The sequence below is a fragment of the Cavia porcellus genome, unplaced genomic scaffold (genome assembly GCF_034190915.1).
Source record: "Cavia porcellus strain 051 isolate PalLab524CR breed Dunkin Hartley unplaced genomic scaffold, mCavPor4.1 scaffold_23, whole genome shotgun sequence".
In the NCBI taxonomy this organism is placed as follows: domain Eukaryota; kingdom Metazoa; phylum Chordata; class Mammalia; order Rodentia; family Caviidae; genus Cavia; species Cavia porcellus.
The window spans coordinates 12,347,541-12,368,541 of NW_026947506.1; the positions used below are offsets into that span (position 1 = coordinate 12,347,541).

The window sequence follows — 21,001 nt, forward strand, 5'->3', positions numbered from 1 at the left end:
AGGAATATGGACTTAAAAGTACTTTTGTAATTGGCATTATTGAGGGTGTTAGCCATGGTTATGAAATGACCTCTTTGAAAAGTCTTAGTCCATACTATCGTCACTTCAATCCAACATCAGGTATAGCTCTAAGAATATACTGCTGCTGTGGACACATAAGCTTTAAATAATTTAGATTGCAATATTCCTATAGGAGTTACTGAATTATGCAGAGATGGTTTTTCAGATAGCCACCCTAAGGCTATTATGCTCAAATGGCTCAAATTGCTTTAAAAGGTTGGAAAAGAATCCCTGAAGCAGTGGACACACAAGGTTCCTTTAGTACTGTTAAACAGGAGGCCACTCAACCTTTCATTGACTTTATAGAAAGATTAAATTAAGCTATTGAATGCCAGCTGGAAAACATGGCAGCAGCCTCTATCTTGGTAAAGCAATTAATATACAAAACTGCAAATCAAGACTACAAAAATGCTTTAAAGATGTTTCTATGAACCCTGACACTACCTTACAAATCCCTGGTATGTTTTAGAAAGTTCCTACTACTTTTCATGATCCTTTACTGTTGGGACAGCTGAATTAATTCTTTCCTATTCACATGCATGAAAAAAGAGGCACTTTTATGATTCCTGGTGTCACTGATGCTGATTATACTGGCATATTGTTGATTCAATTGTGACCTCTTTACCCATTCAACTAAATGTTTCTGAATCTGTAGCCCAAGTAATTGTCCTCCCTTATGTCTCTTCTAAAGCTTGTGATGTTATTTGTTGAAATCAAGGATTTGGCTCTACTGTGGTGGCCACTGCTATTCCCCTGGGAGATGTATGCCCAAGCCTCTCTTTAACTTCTGACAACCTTTCCTGTTCAGGCTTGCCACACACTGGAGCTGATGTTTCTGTTTTACTCCACTCACCTAGAAATACTTCATTTCCCATTGTCAATGCTATTTCCTCTCTTCTCTTTAGGACGTACCCAAACACCTATAGTCCTTGGACTTGATATAATTGATATTGTCTTTCCATTTGCCAATGCTAACTTTTCCTTTTTGCTCTTCTCTGTAAGATGCAGGGCTGGATATTTAGCTCAACCTGCATGAATGCCTGCCTTACAAGTGTACAGTCATGAGTTAGATCCCTGGTTAAAAAAAAAAAAAAAGGAAAGCCTCTGCAGGTCACTTTGACTAAGTTGGTTCTATTTCTTTCCATATGCCCCATGATTCTTGTTTGTCTCAATTTTCCATACTTCCCTTTGCTCTTCAAACTTGTTTAGTTTTTACTCCTTTACAGAGTGCACTCATTGTCTTCATTGATGGACCACCCGTCATGAAGCTGTAATATGTTTTGTTTATAATACTTGGAAACACCTGTATTCTCTTCTACAAACCTCTTGTCAATTTAGTGAGAGTCTGCTGTTATTCTTGCTTTGCAAGGTTTTTCATCCCAAGTGGTTAACTTAGTTACTGACTCTTTATAAGTACATAATGTTATCCTACACTTATCTTCTGTTGTTATGTCTCCTATGGCAAAAGAGTCACACTTCATGTCTCATTTTTACATCTATAGGCTCTTCTTTGCCCTCACCATACCCCTCTTTTTCTTTTACATATACATACTCATTAACCACTACCTGGCTTTTAACCAGATAATGCTATTTCTGATCAAGGGCTGCATGTTCTCTATACCTCTCTTTCCTTGCAAACCCTGACTACAATTGATGGGAAAGGATAAGATGCGGCATTTTTGAGGCATGAGAAAGTTCTTTAGTTACCAAATGTTACATGTCACTTTTCACATTGGCAGAAGTCCAGCTAAACCAATAACTTAATTTTGAAGAGTGTGGAAAGATTTTCCACCAATATCAAGCCACTACATTCTGTGTTGTATGAGCAAGAACTAGGTATGCTAAGAAACTACATGATGCTGTCTCTCACCTGAACCTGAGCCAGTGGAGCCTATGCTGTCTTGCCTCTGTGTACCTGAATTACCAATAAAGGATTCACTCAGAAGCAGTAATTTTGTGTTGACAAATAATTTAGAAATCTTGTTGACTTGTTATCTTTCTGCTGTTGCATCTTTATCTTTCATGACAAAGAACAGCTGAAGAAATTCATGATCACCAAACTAACCTTGCAAAGAATACTGAAAGACAGTTTAGATACCCATAGGAAATACCTAACATGCAAGAAAGACAATTAAACAGCATGCAAAGATCACATGTCAACAATAAACCAATATATAACAATTATAACCATTCATGTCAATAGGCCAAGTTCACCAACTAAATGGAACAGACTGGTAGAATGGGTCAAGAAACAATGTCCAATCACATGTTGTCTACAAGAAATCCATCTAACCCAAAAGGAAACTCACAGACTGAAAGTCAAAGGATGGAAAACAATACTTCATGCAACAGGAACCCAAAAAAAGCAGGGGTAGCTACTCTGTTTGCAGACAATGTGAGCTTCAAACCAAGAATGATGCTAAAAGATAAAGAAGGTCACCACATACTATTTAGTGGAAAACTTTAGGAGGAAGAGACAACAATCTTAAATATATATGCACCAAATTCCAGAGCACACAATTTTACAAAGCAAGTGTTAATAGCAATGAAAAATCACATAAGCAATAACATATTATAACTGCATAACTTAAAACATCATTGACACCAAGAGACAGTTCAATCACACAGAAAATCAGCAAAGAAATAACAGAAGTGAATCACACCTGTGAACAAATGGACATGATATACATATACAGAGTGTTCCATCCAACATCAAAATACATATTCTTCTCAGCAGTATATGGGACATTCTCTATAAAAGACCATATACTAGCCCATGAAACATATTAAAATAAATGGAAAAGAGTTTACATTACCCCATGCATTTTGTCAGACCATAGCACCATAAAACTAGAAATTAATGCTAAAAACATGGCAAAACCCCATAAACACAAGGAAATTAAATAATACACTCTTTTTAAAATTTATTTAAAGAGAAAAAAAAGAAAGGAAATAAAAAACAAAGCAGTAAAAGGGTACAAGTAATAGAGAATTTCAAGAAAAAAATATACAGTAAGAAATCAGTAGTTGATAGGTTACATATTGTTATCTTAGAAAAAGTTGTCCAAATTATAAAATTAAAGGATATAAAGTGGACATTCATACTGTGAGATTATAGACAGTTCCATTCAGTGATCCAACAAAAGCTCAGTAATTTGGTTTTCCATCATACACACTGAAACATACATGTAGTTATATCCCTTAGACAGCCTTCTTTTCCTCTCTTGTTTACAATAACAATTACACTTTTTGGGTTTTTTTACTCCCACAGTTCTTATTACTTTTTTTGAAGAGAATAAAAGCAAATGTGACTAAACAAAACAGAGTGGGTTAGAACAGAAGGATGAGCATAGTACATGATGCAAAAATAGAATACCAGGTGATCAAGAATGGTTACCACTGTGCCTCTTGCTGTTTTTAAAAAGAGTTGCCTATATCATCAGGTATAATAGAATTGATCAACACAATACACAACAAGACAAATAAAACCTACACTGGAGACCTTACAGGACTTCAAGAGAAGATAATAGTCAGACCATAATGGGCATCACAGTAAATCTTATTGCCTTCAGAGTTGTTGCTTATACCCTCAAACTTGATACTATCAAACAAAATAGAATATAGTAAAATCAGACAAAACAAGATGGGGAGACCAATACTGGGGTTCATATAAGCTTAATAGGAAAACAAGAAAGCTACCATAATATATCCTGCTATTTTTAAATTTAGTTTTCTCTTAATTGAGAAAAAATAGATTAATTTAAAAAGGGGGGCAATTGAGATAAAAGAGGACATTGTAATAGAACAACACAGGTCCGAACCAAACAATTTAAGCATCATTATGTTTCACCCCAAATAATCTAACATAATAGTAGTCATCATATTGCCTCTTTCCTTGAATTGAGTATAACTTTGTATACTGTAGCATCAAGCATATCATGACAGTGTGAAACCATTGAAGAGAATGAAAGAATTACAGGGTATTTAGAACAACGGTTTCTATATTATCTCTTTGCCTATAAGAAATGTTGTTTATACTATCCGCATATAGTAAAATATAGTAAGATACAACATGTTAAAACCAGTGGAAACAGATGTACAACAGCTTGATGGGACTTCAAAACAAGATGATATTATATCAGCACTAGCTTGAATAATACACTCTTAAGCAATCAGTGGGTCCCAAGGGAAATTGAAGAAGAAATTAAACAATATCTACAAGCAAACAAAACAGAGATACAACTTACCAGAATCAGTAGGATGCAATGAAAGCATTTCTAATTGGAAAATATATTTCACTAAGCTCCCACATCGGCAAAACAGAACGAATACAAATAAACAACCTGATGCTACTCCTCAAACATCTAGGAAAGGAAGAGCAAGTCAAGTCTAAAGCCAAAACAAGGGAGGAAATTATAAAGATCAGAGCAGAAATTAATTCAATAGAGACTAAGAAAATAATCCAAAGAATCAATGAATAAAAGAGTTGGTTCTTTGAAAAAATAAATAAAATTGATAAGCTGCTAGCCAACCTTATTTAAAAATGGAAAGGAAAAGCTCAAATTCATGTAGTAAGGAATGAAAGTGGTAAAATCAATACATATTATACAGAAGATCCTCAACACCTATTTCAAAAACCTCTACACTTTTAGGTTGGATAACACAGAAAAAATGGACAGATGTTTAGAAACATATGAACTATCAATTCTGGGTAATGAAGATGTAAAGCTTCTGAATAACCCAATTTCTATTAATGAAATTGAAATATAATTAAGTCCTTAACTACAAAAAAGATCCCAGGCCCAGACAGATTCACTGTAGAATTCTACAAGAAATACAAAGAAGACTTAATGCCGACACTCCTCAACCTCTTCAATGAAATAAATAAGGGAGAAATTCTTCCCCAATCATTCCTGGAAACAAATACTCTCCTAGTAGGAAAACCTGAGAAAGACCCAACTAAAAAAGATTACTACATACCTATCTCACTAATGAACACAGATGCAAAAATCATCAATAACATACTGGCAAACAGGATGCAGCAAATCATCAAGAAGAGTATACACCAAGACCAAGTTGGATTCATCCCAGGCATATAGGGATAGTTCAACATACATAAATCAATGAATGTAATCCACCGTATCAATAAAGCCAAAAATAATTATGACATGATCATGTCTATAGATGCAGAAAAAGCATTTGATAAGGGCCAACACTCATTCATGATAAGAACCTTTCAGAAAATTGGAATATATGGACTTCACCTCAATATGATAAAGGCCTTCTATGACAAACCAACAGCCAGCATCATATTAATTGGTCAAAACTGAATGCCTTTACCTTAAAATCAGGCACAAGACAAGGATGGATCCAAGCTCTGAATATTGAAACAGAAACACTAAATCTTTTGGAAGACAAATTGAGTAAAAGTATTGAAGACATAGGGGTAGGTGGAAAATTCACAGACAGTTTACAAACCACATGGGAAATACTTCTCAGAATCAATAACTGGGATCATGACTTATTAAAAAGTTTCTGCAGGTCAAAAGAAATCTCCAGCATAGTGAAAATAAAACCTACAAACTCGGAAAATATCTTAGTGAACTGTCGCTCTGACAAAGGACTAAAACACATAAAGAATTTTTAAAAATCAGATCCCTGAAATTCAAAGACCCAATTCAAAAATGTTCATCTGAGATGAACACAGTTCTCAAGTGAAGAAATACAAATGGCAAACAAATACATAAGAAAAGGTTCATCATCACAGGTCATTAGAGAAATGGAAATTAAAACCACACTGAGATTGCATCTTATGCCAGAAAGAATGGCCAGGATCAAGAAAACTACCAACAACCAATGTTTGAGAGGCCTTGGGGAAAAAGGAACTCTCCTGCACTGTTGGTGGGAGTGTAGACTGGTGCAACCATTGTGGAGGTCAGTCTGGAGATTTCTCAGAAAGCTGGGACTGGAAGCACCATTTGATTCAGTTGTTCCAACTCTAGGCATATTCACAGAGGTTCTGAAAACATCTTACCACAGTGATATACGTGCACCCATGTTTATAGCAGAAAATTTGTAATAGCCAGATCTTGGAAACAGCCTACATGAACAGCAATTTTGAAGAAAACAAGACATTACAATAGCAAGTGCTGTTTTAATATCATCTTGTTTTGAAGTCATACCATGATTTTCTTCTTCTGTTTCTATTGTTTCTATCATGTTGTATCTTATTGAAGTTTATAATTTGTGATAGTATAAACATATATTTTAAGGACAATGAGATAATAAAGTAACCATTTTTCAGTTTCTCTTATTTGATTCTGAATGTCCTGTAATACTTTCATTCTCTTTAATGGATTCAAACTATTTTGCTATGTTTGATACTATATTGTATGAAAGTATACTCAACTATTTAAACAAAAGAAACATTGTGGTAGCTACAGATATAAAGGCTTGTCTTCTGGTGAAATACTGAGTTGCTTCAATTGTTCTGTTCTGAAATAAATAATTTGCAAATCTCTCAAGTTTTTTACTGATTTTGCTGATGTGCAGAAAAATGTAGGATGCACAATCTGAGTTCCCAAAAGTCAATCATTAGAGAACTATAGACATCTGAACTCATAGAAATTCAACTATAGGATCCACTTATTCCACCTATATTTTGCCTTGAAACTAAGTGGTTCTGTGACATTTTACTACACTTCTACAAGCACAAGAAGGATAAGTTTCTCAAAGCCTCCCTCATCCTTTTTGGTTTATATTTAGACAACGTGTAACAGTGCCCTGTCTCTGTGCTCACCAGACCCTCCTTTGCTTCTCACTACTGTTTCTGCCATCAGTGATATTTTATAACATTGTCTGGCTAACATTTTGTGTTATTCAAACAACTCCAGGTAAAATGCAATTTTTTCTCTTCAATTGAGCTAATGAGTTTCACAATGCCTTTTTTCATTTTTTTTACATCTTGCACTTTTAATTTTTCCTTATTATTATCATGGTGAATTTCATACTCAATTGGTATGAAAATATAAAGCATGCTGAGTAATAGTATTAAATAAAAACAAAGAGTTACTCTGTCCTCAGCATCTCATGGCTCAGACTGACAAATTCTCTTCTGTTGAGCATGGTGACTAAGCACAAATGTGATGGTGTAGGGCAAATGTCTATCAGTATTATGTAAAATTGAAAGGCTATGTCTGGGAGTGAGTGAAAGTGGCAGTGTTTGAATGAGACCTGAGTGATGTGCACTTGTGATTCATGCAATTATATGGAAAAATGTTGGATTCATTGAAGCTGAATACACATACAGGTTTGTAGCATGTCCTAGGCATGAACTGAGAATGAGGAGACAAGATAGGTCACAGCTGATGCCACCAGGATATTTACTAGATAGTTTTCCTTAATTAGCATCATTTGTTGCTCTGAGGGATCCTTGAACCCCTCCCAAGATCCTGCTCAGATTTCCTCCATTGTCCACTCAACTCCTTGCTTGTTCTGCTGCTTCTCCACTTTCCTGTGTTGAGGCCTCCACAAGATTCAAACCCTGTAAAATGACTGGGCAACTCCTCACCTGTACTAACTCCCATGCAAAAGCTGGTTCAAGAAGCTAAACAACATGGGGGATTAACTGCTTGTCCTGTTTGTATCAACAAGGACAAGAGTCCCACTTGGAATTTGCAGTTCTCTGTTTAAAGAGTTAAAAGGGGTTGGGGATTAAGCTAAGTAGGATAAGTGCATGCCTGGCAACTGCAAGGTTATGAGGTCAATCCATTTCCAAAAAAAAAGAGAGAGAGAGAGGTACAGCATTTAAAAACTGGGTCAAATAATATGCAATTAAAAGTACTTTTGTAATTGGCATTATTGAGGGTATCAGTCATGGTTATGAAATGACCCCTTTGGACTGCAAAGTCTTAGTGCATAGTATTGTTACTCCAACCCAACATCAGGTGTGGCTCTGAGAATATACTGATGCTGTGGAAATACAAGCTATAAATAATTTAGATTGCAATATTCTATAGGAACTACTGAATTATGGAGACAGAGAGCTTTTTCAGATATTTGCCAACAAGTTTATTGCCACTCTCAGGCTATTATCCTCAAATGGCTCACATGGCTTTAAAAACTTGGAAAAGAATCCCTGAAGCAGTGGGCACACAAGGTTCCTTTAGTACCATTGAACAGGAGGCCACTGATCCTTTCCTTACCATTATTGCAAGATTAAATAAAGTTATTGAGTGCCAGGTGGACAATGGGGCAGCAGCCTCTTATCTTTTTAAAGCAATTAACATAATTACATAAATGCAAAATAAGACTACAAAAATGGTTTAAAACAAATTTCTATGAAACCCGACACTACCTTGGAAATCCCTGGTATATTTTATAAGGTTCCTACTACTCTTCATGATCCTTTACCTCCTGAGCTCCTGGGACAGCTGACCTAGTTCTTTCCTATTCACCTGCATCAAAAAGAGGCACTTTTGTTATTCCTGGCATCATTGATGCTGATTATCTGGACATATTGTTGCTTCAGTTGTGATCTCTCTCAGCCATTCAACTAAATGTTTCTGAATCTGTAGCCCAACTAATTGTCTTTCCTTATGTTTCCTCTAAAGCTTTTGATGTTACTCGTGGAAATCAAGGATTTGACTGCACTGTGGTGGCCACTGCTATTCCCCAAGTAGTTGCAAGCCCAAGCCTCTCTTTAATTATTGACAGCCTTTCCTGTCCAGGTTTGCTACACACTGGAACTGATGTTTCTGTTTTACTCCAATCATTGGCATCACTTTATTTCCCATTGTCAATGCTATTTCCTCTCATCTCTTGAGGACATACTAGAACACATATAATCCTTGGAACTGTTTTAATCCATAATGTCTCACCACTTACTAAGGCTGACTTTTCCTTTTTGCTATGCTCTGCTGTTCCCTCCGCAAGACACAGGGCTGGGGATTTAGCTCAGTGGCATGAGTGTCTGCTTTCTAAGTGCACAGTCATGATTTTGATCCATGGTAACAAAAAAAAAAAAAGAAAGAAAAACATTTAAGCCTCTGCAAATCCCTTTGGCTGTTTGGCTATCTAAGTTGGTTCCATTCCTTTCCATATGCCCCATCCATGATCCTTGTTTGTCTCTATTTACACTACTTCCCTTTTCTCTTCAAACTTGTTTGGTTTGTACCCCTTTAATGAGTGCCATCATGGTCTTCACTGATGGACATCCCATCATGAAGCTGTAACATATTTTGTTTATAATACTTGGAAACACCTGTATTCTCTTCTACAAACCTCTTGTCAATGTAGTGAGTGTCTGCTGTTATCCTTGCTTTGCAAGATTTTTCATTCCAAGTCCTTAAATTACTCAGTATTTATATGTATATAACATTATGCTACAATGATTTTCTACTATTATCTCTCTTATGGCAATAGATCCACACTTAATGTCTCTTTTTTTACATCTACAGGCTCTTCTTTGTCCTCACCATGCCCCTATTTTTTTTTTTACATATGCAGTCATTAAACCCTACCTGAAGTTTTACAAGATAATGGTGTCTCTGATAAAGCACTGCCTATTCTTGACTCTCTGTTTTGGAGAAGAGCTTTTGGGGCTGTGTCTTTCTATGCAGTTCAGGCTGGCCATGAGCTCACTCTGTAATATACCCTCTTTTTTATAAAACTAAAGAAAGCCATGTGTTTTTTTTAACATTATGCTTGTTCCTTGCCTAAACTCTTTCATATTCCACCTTCTAAAGCTAGAGCTTTTATTTCCACTGGTTTCCATTGTGCTGCCATGCCTCCTCCTTTTCCCTGTGATGTTATCAACTCTTGTGGGCTCTGCTCCAATCACCCTTGGTAACATGTCACTCACTTTTTATCATTAAAACTTTTTTCATTTCTCCACATTTCTCTTGATACATTTTCTGGTTTTATTTGTGCTTCACCACTGCATGGTGAATCTGCCAACATGCAATTCAACATCTGGCTTCGTTTGCAGTCACGGGTGGATCTTTCTTCCTTAAAAATGACAAGGGTCTGGCCTATACCTCATGGACTTTCATTTACTTTTGTTCCACATGGCAGATTTGTCAGTAACTTGTATCCTCTATAATCCCACTGACCAAGCTATCATGGAACAAAGTCATTATACACTCAAATCTCTTCTCTTGAAAGAATTAATGGAGAAAAATGCACTTCCTGCACAGGGTTTTTCTATTCTGTGCATGGTGCTATTTACTGTAAGTCACTTGCCCAACATGGCTTTCTTTTTTAAAATTTTATTTAAAGAAAGACTAGCCAAAACAGACAATGGGTAGAAATAATACATACTTTCAAAGAAAAAATAAACAGTAAGAAATCAGTAGTTGATGATTACATATTGTCCTCATACAGATAGTTGTTCAAGATACAAAAGTGAAACATACAAAGTGGGATTCAAACAGTGAGACTGCAAATGGTTCTGTTCAACAATTCAACAAAAACTTAGTAACATGGTTATCAATCCTATAGACTTAAACAGTCATGCAGTTATCGATATCTTCATTTATGTTAAGATTAAACAAACCAAAGCATGCTAAAATCACTCTGAACAAATAATAGTATTGCTGGATTTCACGTCATGAGACTCCAGGATCAGCACTGGGTACTGTAGTGTCTCTTTTTCTTCAAAGTGTTTGTTCATTTCATCATGCATTATGAGATCAGTTCTTGTAAATTGTTTATAGGTTCTACGCATGCATGAGTCTTAACATGTATATCTATCCTTTCTATATTAGAGGAAGAAACAAAATAAAGCAAGACAAAACAAAACATATTCCTATAAACACATGAAATGAAAAAGATATATAAAGCCACTGTACAATGAGTTCTACAATGGTTACTGTTTTTTTTCTTAGTCTCTTCAATAGAATTGTCTATACCATCAGACATGTTATAATTGAATATAGCAATACATAGCAATATTAATAAAAACAAAAGTTTATAGATAGTGTAAAACTTCAAAAACAAGTAATAATCAAACCAGAATGGGTATTGTAGTGAATTTAGTCATCTTCAGTATAGTTGCCTATAGTTTGACTTGATACTATCGATCATAACAGTTTTGAATAAAATCTGTCTATACCAAACAGCAATCAAACAAACCAGATTTAACTTAGATCAGTCATTATAAAACAGTATAAGTTATGCCGGGCTCCAGATTAACTTAATAGGAAATTAAAGATGATTACTGTACTATATTTTGTTATTTTGGGGATAGCTTTCTGTGCCCTCAGATCTAGTGCAAGTAGACAAACTGGGACAGAATAAGCAGAGTGGTATGAGTAATATAGGTTTTAAATCCTGATACACTATTAACAATATCCTCTGCCATCTTTTGTAAGACTCTCCCTCCACTTTCACTTCCCCAGGGTGCACTGTGCATTTTTCGGTCTCACCAACACTCTTGATTTTTAGATTGGGTGGCGATTAACCTGTTATTTTCCTTAGTGGTTCCAAATCTCTCTCCTGGACTTGATCTCTAGTTGTATTCCTTTACCTATTAAAGCCTGTTTTTCCAACCTATCTACAAATACTACTTGAGTTGCCTCTATTACTCTCTGGTTACCTGTCACATAGAGCATTGTGTTCTCATATTTGATTTTCAGTGCATAAACCCTTTTTCAGGTTAATTATATTTCCTATAAAAATCATCTCAGGGGATCCTACTTCTTGATCCACTCTGCCTATGTTTTCTTTTTCCTTTCTTCTTCCCTGATTCAAATATGTTTTACCAGGATATAGCTCTGACAGAGCCTTTTGTGTTGTACAAAACATCCCTAATCCAAATCCTGCTGGTCTGGGGAAGAGGAAATGCTTCTGTGTTATTGCCAAGGCTTTGTGTGGATTCCTGGTCATTGTATTTGCCCTGCATGCAATGAGTTGGCACCACAGGATATACAATGTAATTCCACCATTTCACCTCTCCCTGAAGCAAACCTTGGATCCTTTTATACAAGCCCTCTGCTAGTTGGTCTATAACAAATCCAAAAGATTATTTATACAGTTGCAGATTCTAAATTTGTAAGTCCATATTGTAATTTGGCTTGATTAAGGATATGCTCAAGTGCTCTCTGATTCTATAAGGTTTTTGTCAGTCTGTACATATATCGGTTGTCTGTCTAATCTGTAGGCAGTTGCTGAGAGATGCTAAACTAGTGATTGTTCAGAAAGCAGAAAGCAAAATTGCCCATACACGATTGCTCAAGGGGCACAGAACATCTGGGAAATACTCTCAGGGCATGGAGTGCTGGATGACTAAGAATGGAGCTAGTTTAACAAAGGGGCATGGTACAAGTATGTAATTGGCCTCTGAGAATCTTAAAGTGTTCTAACAGATTCCAACAATCTGTGTGCTTATTTCTATATTTGTTTGAATCTGCACTGATCATCAGTCTATGTGTGTCCATTTGTCCACTTTATTAACAGCTTTTCCTTTCATTTTGAGCTCAATAATTTTTTCTCTTTTTCCATATTTGCATCATTTGATAAAAGATTCTTTGGGTTGTGAGTTTACAATGCATAGCTTCACTTTGGTTGCCAGTTGGTCCAAATGGCACAAAGACTGGGTATATAAATGTAATATATTCTTGTTTATCATTCACTTCATAGTCTCATTACTAAAAATGATATTATTAGGATGAATAAACAAAGTCCCTTAGGATTCAGAATCCTTGAAAGAGCTCTGAATGCTAAATAAGAAAGCAGCTGCCTGGTAACATTTTTAACCAGTTCTTGTTTATTGATCAGAGACCTCAATGATCTCCATAGCCTTATAGGAGAAACATTAACTAAAGTTCTTAAATGTATTCCTAAGTGTTTACATTGGTCATTATCAAAAGAATTAATAGACTTTAGATTGAAGATGCATGTGTAAAGGTTACAGATGGTTATGACAGTTGCTTGTTATCAAATTCATGATGTATTCGATATGTTCATATTTCTGGATGCATAGGCCTCAAAGATTTTAAAATGCAGATTACTTAATAGACTTTTGTTTCATGTTAACATCTCTACTGATACAAAAGACTTGTTCGATTCACATTCCACTAAAGGTCAATAAATTGCTCAATAATACATTAAAAACTTCTTGTATATTAGATAAGGGTGATTGACTAAAACAGACATTTTATGTCAAAAGAAAAATTCAGAGTATTGCAAGGATAACATGGTTTTCATGACACAATAACATGTATAGTTCTGATTCTTGATTTGCTATATAAAATATGTAACTGTTAGCACCATAAGTATTGAAATGTTAAAATGTCCATGCATAGTAGAAAATAGGTTCATTTAATGTTCTAAGGTGCTTCATGTTTAGATAAAATATTAATGTTATGCCTAATACACTGTATTATTATCAACCTTTTCTTGTGGATGTTGAACATCTAAGGTTTTGAGGACAAAATGAGAGAGACAGATGGGCTAAATGCATATCCAATATTTTGGCCTCAGCTCTTCATGCTTGGTGGAGACCCAGGATGTTAAATCTTGTGCTTGCATCATTCAAAGATATTCATTGAGTTCCTGTTTTTCTAATCAAGAAGACAATGAGATCATAGAAGAAAGTGATATTTGATGCAAGGTGTGCATAAGGAGAGTCAACAGTCACCAGAAAAATCACCCAAGCTTTCACAAAAGCTACTTGGTCAAGCAATGGCCATGACTTTTCCTGGTGGCTGACACTGACAGAAGAGAAATGAGGTACTATGCATGGTTGTAAGATAACTCCTGAGGAGACCTAAGTTCCCTTGAAAGGAAGTAAGGAACTGATTGTATTTAATGCAAGTCTCATGTTAGCTTGGTCTTGAACATCCTGAAGAAAATTCTGGCTTCTGGATTTACAGTGCAATGGAAAATATTGGTTGTGGGGAAGCTCAGATCACTAGCATCCTCTGACCATTGCTGTCTATGTTGGTAACTGAATACTATTATGAATTGATGCACTGCTCATTTCTGGAAATTCTCCAAACACAGCTCTTCCATCTTCAGCTGGTCACCCATCCTGTGGATCAACAAAACAAAAAAGAGGGATATGTTGGAGCCATTGAAGCTGAATACTCATGCAGGACTGTGATGTGGCCCAGACATGATTGAACTGAGAATGAGAGATGCCTCCAGGGCCAAGATAGTGTGGGATAGTTCTCCTTAAATAGCATCTTCTGTTCCTCTGAGGGGGGTCCTTGTACTTCTCTCAGGATCCTGTTCAGGTTTTCTCCATTGTTCACCCAAGTGTTGCCAACATGCATCAGCCAGCTGTCTAACAGAGTTATGAGCTCTGCCATAAATGTCACTTCTCTTCACCCCTGGAAACCATGCTGTGTGTCTCATTTCTTTCAGCCTTTGCTGTGCCCCTGTTTGGGGGATTATGGTTTGAGGAAAAGACCCCAACAAGAAACCTAAAAAGTATCTGTTTTAAAGACTGAGCACTGAAATCGGGTATTCTTGGATGAACCTTAAATCTGTTTAAGACAATTCAAGTATACAGAAGTTGTTATTTTCCACTTTATTTTTTTCACCACTGCCAAATCCTTTTTCATGACACAACTTTCATCATGACAATGATTTCCACTGAAATCAATGACCTACATATGAATTATATTCTGGAGGACACAAGATATGCAAGTTTTATGATATGTCTCCAGCAACTCATGCTGATGGCAAAATTAACAATTCAGAGCCATCCTGGGCCTGGCTGGGGAAATAGAAAACTAATTTACCCTTCCTGTGAGCTGGTAGATGCCATGTGGGTCCTGGGATGGGAAACAAGTGAATGTGCCCATCTCATGAATCCGTGGAAGCTACTCTGGTCCTCAGTGGGTAAACAAGAAAGTATCTTGCCCTTCCTTTGAGATAATCAGTGGATTGCTGTGAGACAGCATGAGAATCACCTCCTCAAAACCCCAAGCCTCTGGCTGGTTTGTAGGATAGGTTGAGTTGATAGCAACTGAAGTATAAAAACAACTTAATTCTTGTATTATTTGATTGACTTTGGTGGCCTAAGGCTAGTAATCTTAAGCATGTATAAGGAGCATAATAATATGCAATATAACAAATGTGAGGGATTTTCTTATGTCTTGTTTTTGAAATACTATTCTCTCTGTTTTATTCCATTTTATCATCTTGTTTTTTTCAGTATACAATTTTGATTGGTTTTATTCTGTCTTGTTTTCTTTGATCGTATTATATATAGTTGTAAGTGCAGTAGTTTCTTTTTTTGGTATTGGGTATTGAACTCATGGCCTCACCTTTGCGAGTGGCACTTACACCACTGAGCTAAGGTCCCAGCACCTATGGGCAGCAATTTTGAAGATAACAAGAGGCATTATGTTAACCATTGTTGATTTTCTATTATCCAATTTTGAAATCCTGTAGCACTTTCAGTGTTTTGTTTTGACTGACTTCATACTATTTCACTTGGTTTTATTTTCTTTAACATGCGAAAAGATTAATAATCCAGAAGCAAGGAAACCTGAGTAAAATTTCTTTGAGTGCATGTCTCTAGTGTATCTTTCATTGGTTATCAGAATGTTGTACATGCATACAGCCTATCTGAACTCTTTTATTTGGCCTTCCCATCTCTCTTTGCCCTCTTCCATCATTGCTTCATTGTGTTTCCATGTGTAAAATATCTCTCATTTTGGAATTACTGATTTGTTATTTTTTTGTAAAAGTAAAATTAAACAGAGTAATTTTGAGAGTAAAGTCAATAACCTATATATAGCAGCTTCCTGAATATACCAGTGCATATGGATTTCATCATCCTTCCTATGTTTCTAAGTAAACTGACAGATTTTGATTCCAGTGGATAAAATCCCAAATTATGGTTTAGCAGTCAAACTGTGACTGTGAAAGTGGAAATCCACAAATGTGTGGTGGAAACATGATGATCACAAGCATATGAGTTCAAAGCCTGAAACAAAGTATCAAGTTCATCGATCAAAAACTTTGATGAAGGGTGACCTTTATTTTGAAGTACCAATTTTGCTTTGTTATATCCAGTAGGTGTGTTGAGGGATATGGAAGCAACGAAGGTAATCATGCTCTCTGTTTATCCACATGTTAAGTCTGTCAGTACAGTAAGAGCTAATATGAAAAAAATTCCAAAACTAAAAATTAAAAGTTTCATATCTGTGGCACCACAGCATGACTAAATTACATGTCACTATGATCCACTGTTAGTCTCAATTTATCTCAGAACTACTGTGTGATGTCACATCATGAAAAGAAAAATGAATACAATGGCAAGAGCAACATTCAGAAAAGCACAGCACATTCACTGGGCACGTTACACTATAATTTGAATAACCACTACAGTATCATGTAAAAATCCTTGCAAAGATTACCAATTAAACTTTTTATAGGTATCTATGTATGTAAAAGCCTTTGTGAGTGTTTCATTACTATCTACTGTTGGAAGTATGTATTGGGTACATGGAATCATGTTCATCATGTAAGGGGGAATTACAATTTTATTGTAATAGAGAGGCACATGACTCTCATATTACAGGCTTGTAACAACAGAAGCAAAGACAGAAGTTGTCTGGAAAATTCACAAGTCAAAGCACTCTTCTAAATAACAAAAAGCATGTACATTGCCCAAGAATAACTACTCTTGCACACAAATGTCTAAATCAAAGTTTTTTTCTTGAAAACATTTTATCTTACTCTCTAGTCACTATGTTGGTTTCTCATGGGATGTGATTGAACCTGAAAAGGAATAAACCTGGAAGAGGAATACATCATTGAAATGGAAATGCCTTTTTAATTTATTTAGTATGTACTCTAGAAATGACATTGTGTGTTTATGGTAATGGAGAGATACAGAAAGACAGTGTCTAATGTCAAAGCCAACACAAGTATCACCAGACAGACAGCACTAGGACACATGCATCAGCTTGACTTTTAGAAAACTACTAAGGCTGAGGAAGCAGAAGAGTTCATGTTTGAGACACTGTTCCCCAAACCAGTTTGATTACATATCAGTATCTGTAGACCTCTTCAGAGTCTCAAAACTGTGACTACTTGTCCTTTTGAAAAGCTATGTATAGTATCAGTATTTTCTTTTCTAATTTATAAGGTGACATAAAATGAATCATGGATGGTCACAGTGTCTTATTCAAAGATTTGGGCTCCACATTATTCTCTTCATCTATAAATATTGCTGGTTGGGTGGATTACATCTTCAGCATGAGGCCGAACTGGAGCTGGCAGAGAAAAAGCAATGAATTTTCCTTGGTAAAGACTAGACAACCATCTTCCCCATAGGTGGCCTCCAGCTGGAGATAACACCAACAGAACAGTGAAAACTGCAAAGAATGAAATGCTTCACAGTGTTGGAGTGTTAGACTCAAGCACAGAAATCATGAAGAAGCAGAAGCCACAGCCATTGAGTGCCTTTTTTTCCTTTCTGAGATCGTGACCCTACTTTCCTTGGGTGTTTCTACACAGTTTTGATTTTCACATGCATAGAATTATGGGTGTGAATCTCTAATTTGTATTCATGAAATATTTGTTATCTGGCTCAGAGATAGATTTTTTTCTTATAGTTTCTGGAGAAAGGTGTGATGAATTTTGCAGTTTAGTGAGAACCTTAAATTGACTTCAGGTAAGGGTCTTCTAGTAAATAATAGGGTGTAGGATGTAGCATTTTATGAGTGGGAAAAGAGAGCAACAGAACGTGGTCAGCTCCCAGATCTGAAATTTTTACTTCTTCTTTGCCACCAGGATTCACTGTGGCACACCATTTTGGCAGCCAATTTCTTCCTCTACATGGGAAAGATATTTACCTGTGTGAATGTGAATATTTCCTTTGCTCATTGGTGCAGCAGGTGGCTTTCTTCTCACTTTTGATTCTTATGTAGAATACAGGTGCTCAAGGAATGTAATGGATGTAATAATAATTAGCATCTTGAGTTTATGTTTTCCTATTTTTTAATAAAATGTGCCATAGACAGATGTGGTGCACTCCTATAGTTTTAGCAATTAGGGGAACTTACACAAAGAAACTGCAGATTTTAAAGTTTGAAGCATTGACCCAGATTGCACACCAAAGCTGCCCGCCAGGAGGAGTGAGTTGGGCCGAGCCGTGGGATCCCATTCAGGCCTTGCCAACTGCCCTCTCACCCAGAGTGCATACTTCAACTGCCTGCTAGGAGGAGTGAGTTGGGCTGAGCCACGGGAGCCCAGTTCCAGCCATGCTGATTACACTCTTTCACCCGGAGCTAAATGGCAGCTGCCCCACCTGAAGGAGGGAACTGGGCCAAGCTGCAGGAACCTACTCCAGCCTTTCCTGTGACCTTCTTTCGACCTGGAAAGCACCAGCACTACTGCCACCACCTGGAGGAGGGAGAAGCCCTGCTAAGGAGGTTTGAGGCCTACCTAGGCCATAGGGGGATCTTCTATCAGCCTGGGGAGCTTTGCCATCCAAGGAGCTTGATGGTTACACAACATCCACTCCCTGGGAGAGTATGAGATCATTGATCTAGGGGGTTGGGGGCCCATAGGGCTTGCAGGCACACTAGATTGCGCTAAGCAGGATTTGGGATTGCCTGGATCACACCAGGTGGCCTTCTTTCCCTCAGTGGAGCTTTGCTGCCATAGGAGGGAGCTTTGTAGCTTGAGGAGGCTTTAGGTCTACCTGAGAGGAGCCTGGCAACTTTGTTTTAATCTGGGAGCTTTGCTGCCCAAGGAGAGAACTGCACTACCAGAGGAGTCTCAGGACCCCAGGATATAAGAAATAATTTCCAACACACCCAGGGGAAGCTTTGGAACAATGCTTGAAACATGGAAATATAGGAAAGTAACAAAACTAAAAACCAAAGTGTAATCTCAAAAATCCAGCCCATCCCAAGAATGCCTAGCAGCCATGTATATAAAAGAAAATACATGCCACATGCATGAAATACCTGAAATAATAGTAACTGAAATAAAGAAGCAACTCCAAGAAGCTTTAAAGGAATTCAAACTAGAAATAATGTCTCAGGGAAAAGAAGCAATGATAAAAGAAATGAAGGAAATGCTGAACATATCTAAAAAAGACACAGTTAAAAAATTGGAGGAACTAAACAAAAGATAGAATCCCTGGAAGAACAATATAAGAAACAAACAATATATAAAGCAGATGCAAAGAGATAAACAGGAAATAAAACATTCCATTGAAAGTTGTAAAAACCACCTCAATGAATGTGAAGATAGAATTTCAGACCTTGAAGACAAGACAGCAGCAAGTGAACAAGAAAGGAAAGATATTTTAAAAATAAGTTGAAATCAGGAAATAACAATTCAACACCTGAAAATCCAAGATGTGTAAATTTTGTTGTAAAAAAGAGAGGGAAAAAAAAAAGAAAAAGAGCTCTAACGGATATAACAGCAAGTGTGTTTGGGGGTGTTAAATAGCTGACTTTATCAATGTTTTTGGAACATTGAACACAGCTGTTTGCAGTCTCCCTGTTTGAATGTCCACCTTGTGTTCTTTGATACTGTGATTTGAGGAACTATTTTCAAGAAGATAGTGTGTAATCTACTAGCAGGTGATTTCTTACTGTTATGTTGTTTTTGTTTTGTTTTGTTTTGTTTTGTTTTGTTTTTTGTAGTTCTGTATTGCGTGTACCCTTACGCCGCTTTGGTTTGTTTTGTGTTTTTCTCTTTTTCCTCTTAAATAAAAACAAATAATAATAAAAAATTAAGAAAAAAAACAATTCAACACCTGGAGGATTACTCAAAGAAAAACAACATAAGGTTGATAGGGATAAATGAAAAAGAAGGGGACACAATAAAGGATGTCAAGAGCATATGTAGAGAATTAATAACTGAAAATATCCCAAGCATGAAATTGGAATTTGATATCAAATCAATGAAGTGTATAGAACTCCAAATAGCCATAACCAAAATAAAACTACACCCAGACATATAATAATCACCATCCCAGAAATTGAACACAAGAATAGAATATTAAAAGCTGTCAGAGAGAAAGGACAGATCACCTATAAAGCAAAACCTATCAGAATCACAGCAGTCTTCTCAGCACAAAAAATAAAGTCAAGAAGAGGATGGAGTAAAGTATTTCAGATCTTAAAGGAAAATGATTTCCAACCTAGACTGATGCACCCTGCAAAACTGTCCTTCAAAATGGATGGAGAAATAAGATACTTATATGACAAAGAACAGCTAAAGAACTTCATGGTCACCAAGCCAACCCTGCAGATAATACTGAGAGACAGTTTAGATACACTTAGGAAAAAACCACTAAGCAAAGCAGACAAACAAAACAAAAAGATAAAGATGCAACAGCAGAAAGATAACATGTCAACAATAAACAAACATATGACAGTTATAATCATTAATATAAATGGTTTCAATTCACCGATTAAAAGAAACAGAGTGGCAGAATGGATCAAGAAACAACATCCAAACATATGCTGTCTACAAGAAACCCATGTAACCCAAAAGGATACTCACAGACTGAAAGTCAAAGGATGGAAAACAATACTTCATGCAACAGGAACCCCCCCCAAAAAATGGGGGTAGCTATTCTGTTGGCAGACAATGTGAACTTCAAACCAATAATGATCACAGGAGATAAAGAAGGTCGCTACATACAGGTTAGGGAAAACTTCAAGAGGAAGAGATAACTATCTTAAATATATGTGCACCAGATTCCAGCACCCAGTTAGATAAACCAAGTACTAACAGAAATGAAAAACCAAATTAGCAGTAATACAATTATAACAGGAGATCTTAACTCACCAGTGACACCAATGGACAGATCAACCAGACAGAAAATCAGCAAGGAAATAAAAGAACAGAATCACACCTTTGAACAAATGGACTTGATAGACATATACAGAGTATTACACCCAACAACAACAGAATACACATTCAGTAATAAAACCCAAAATGTGTAATTGTCATT

General features: G+C 36.4%; 1 protein-coding gene across 1 annotated transcript in view; it reads left to right on the forward strand.

Annotated features, from left to right (window-relative positions):
• LOC134472255 (zinc finger protein OZF-like) overlaps window positions 1-21,001 on the forward strand; it is a gene marked incomplete at its 3' end in the record, with an annotated part of 114,106 nt that overhangs the window by 15,085 nt on the left and 78,020 nt on the right. The window lies entirely within an intron of this gene.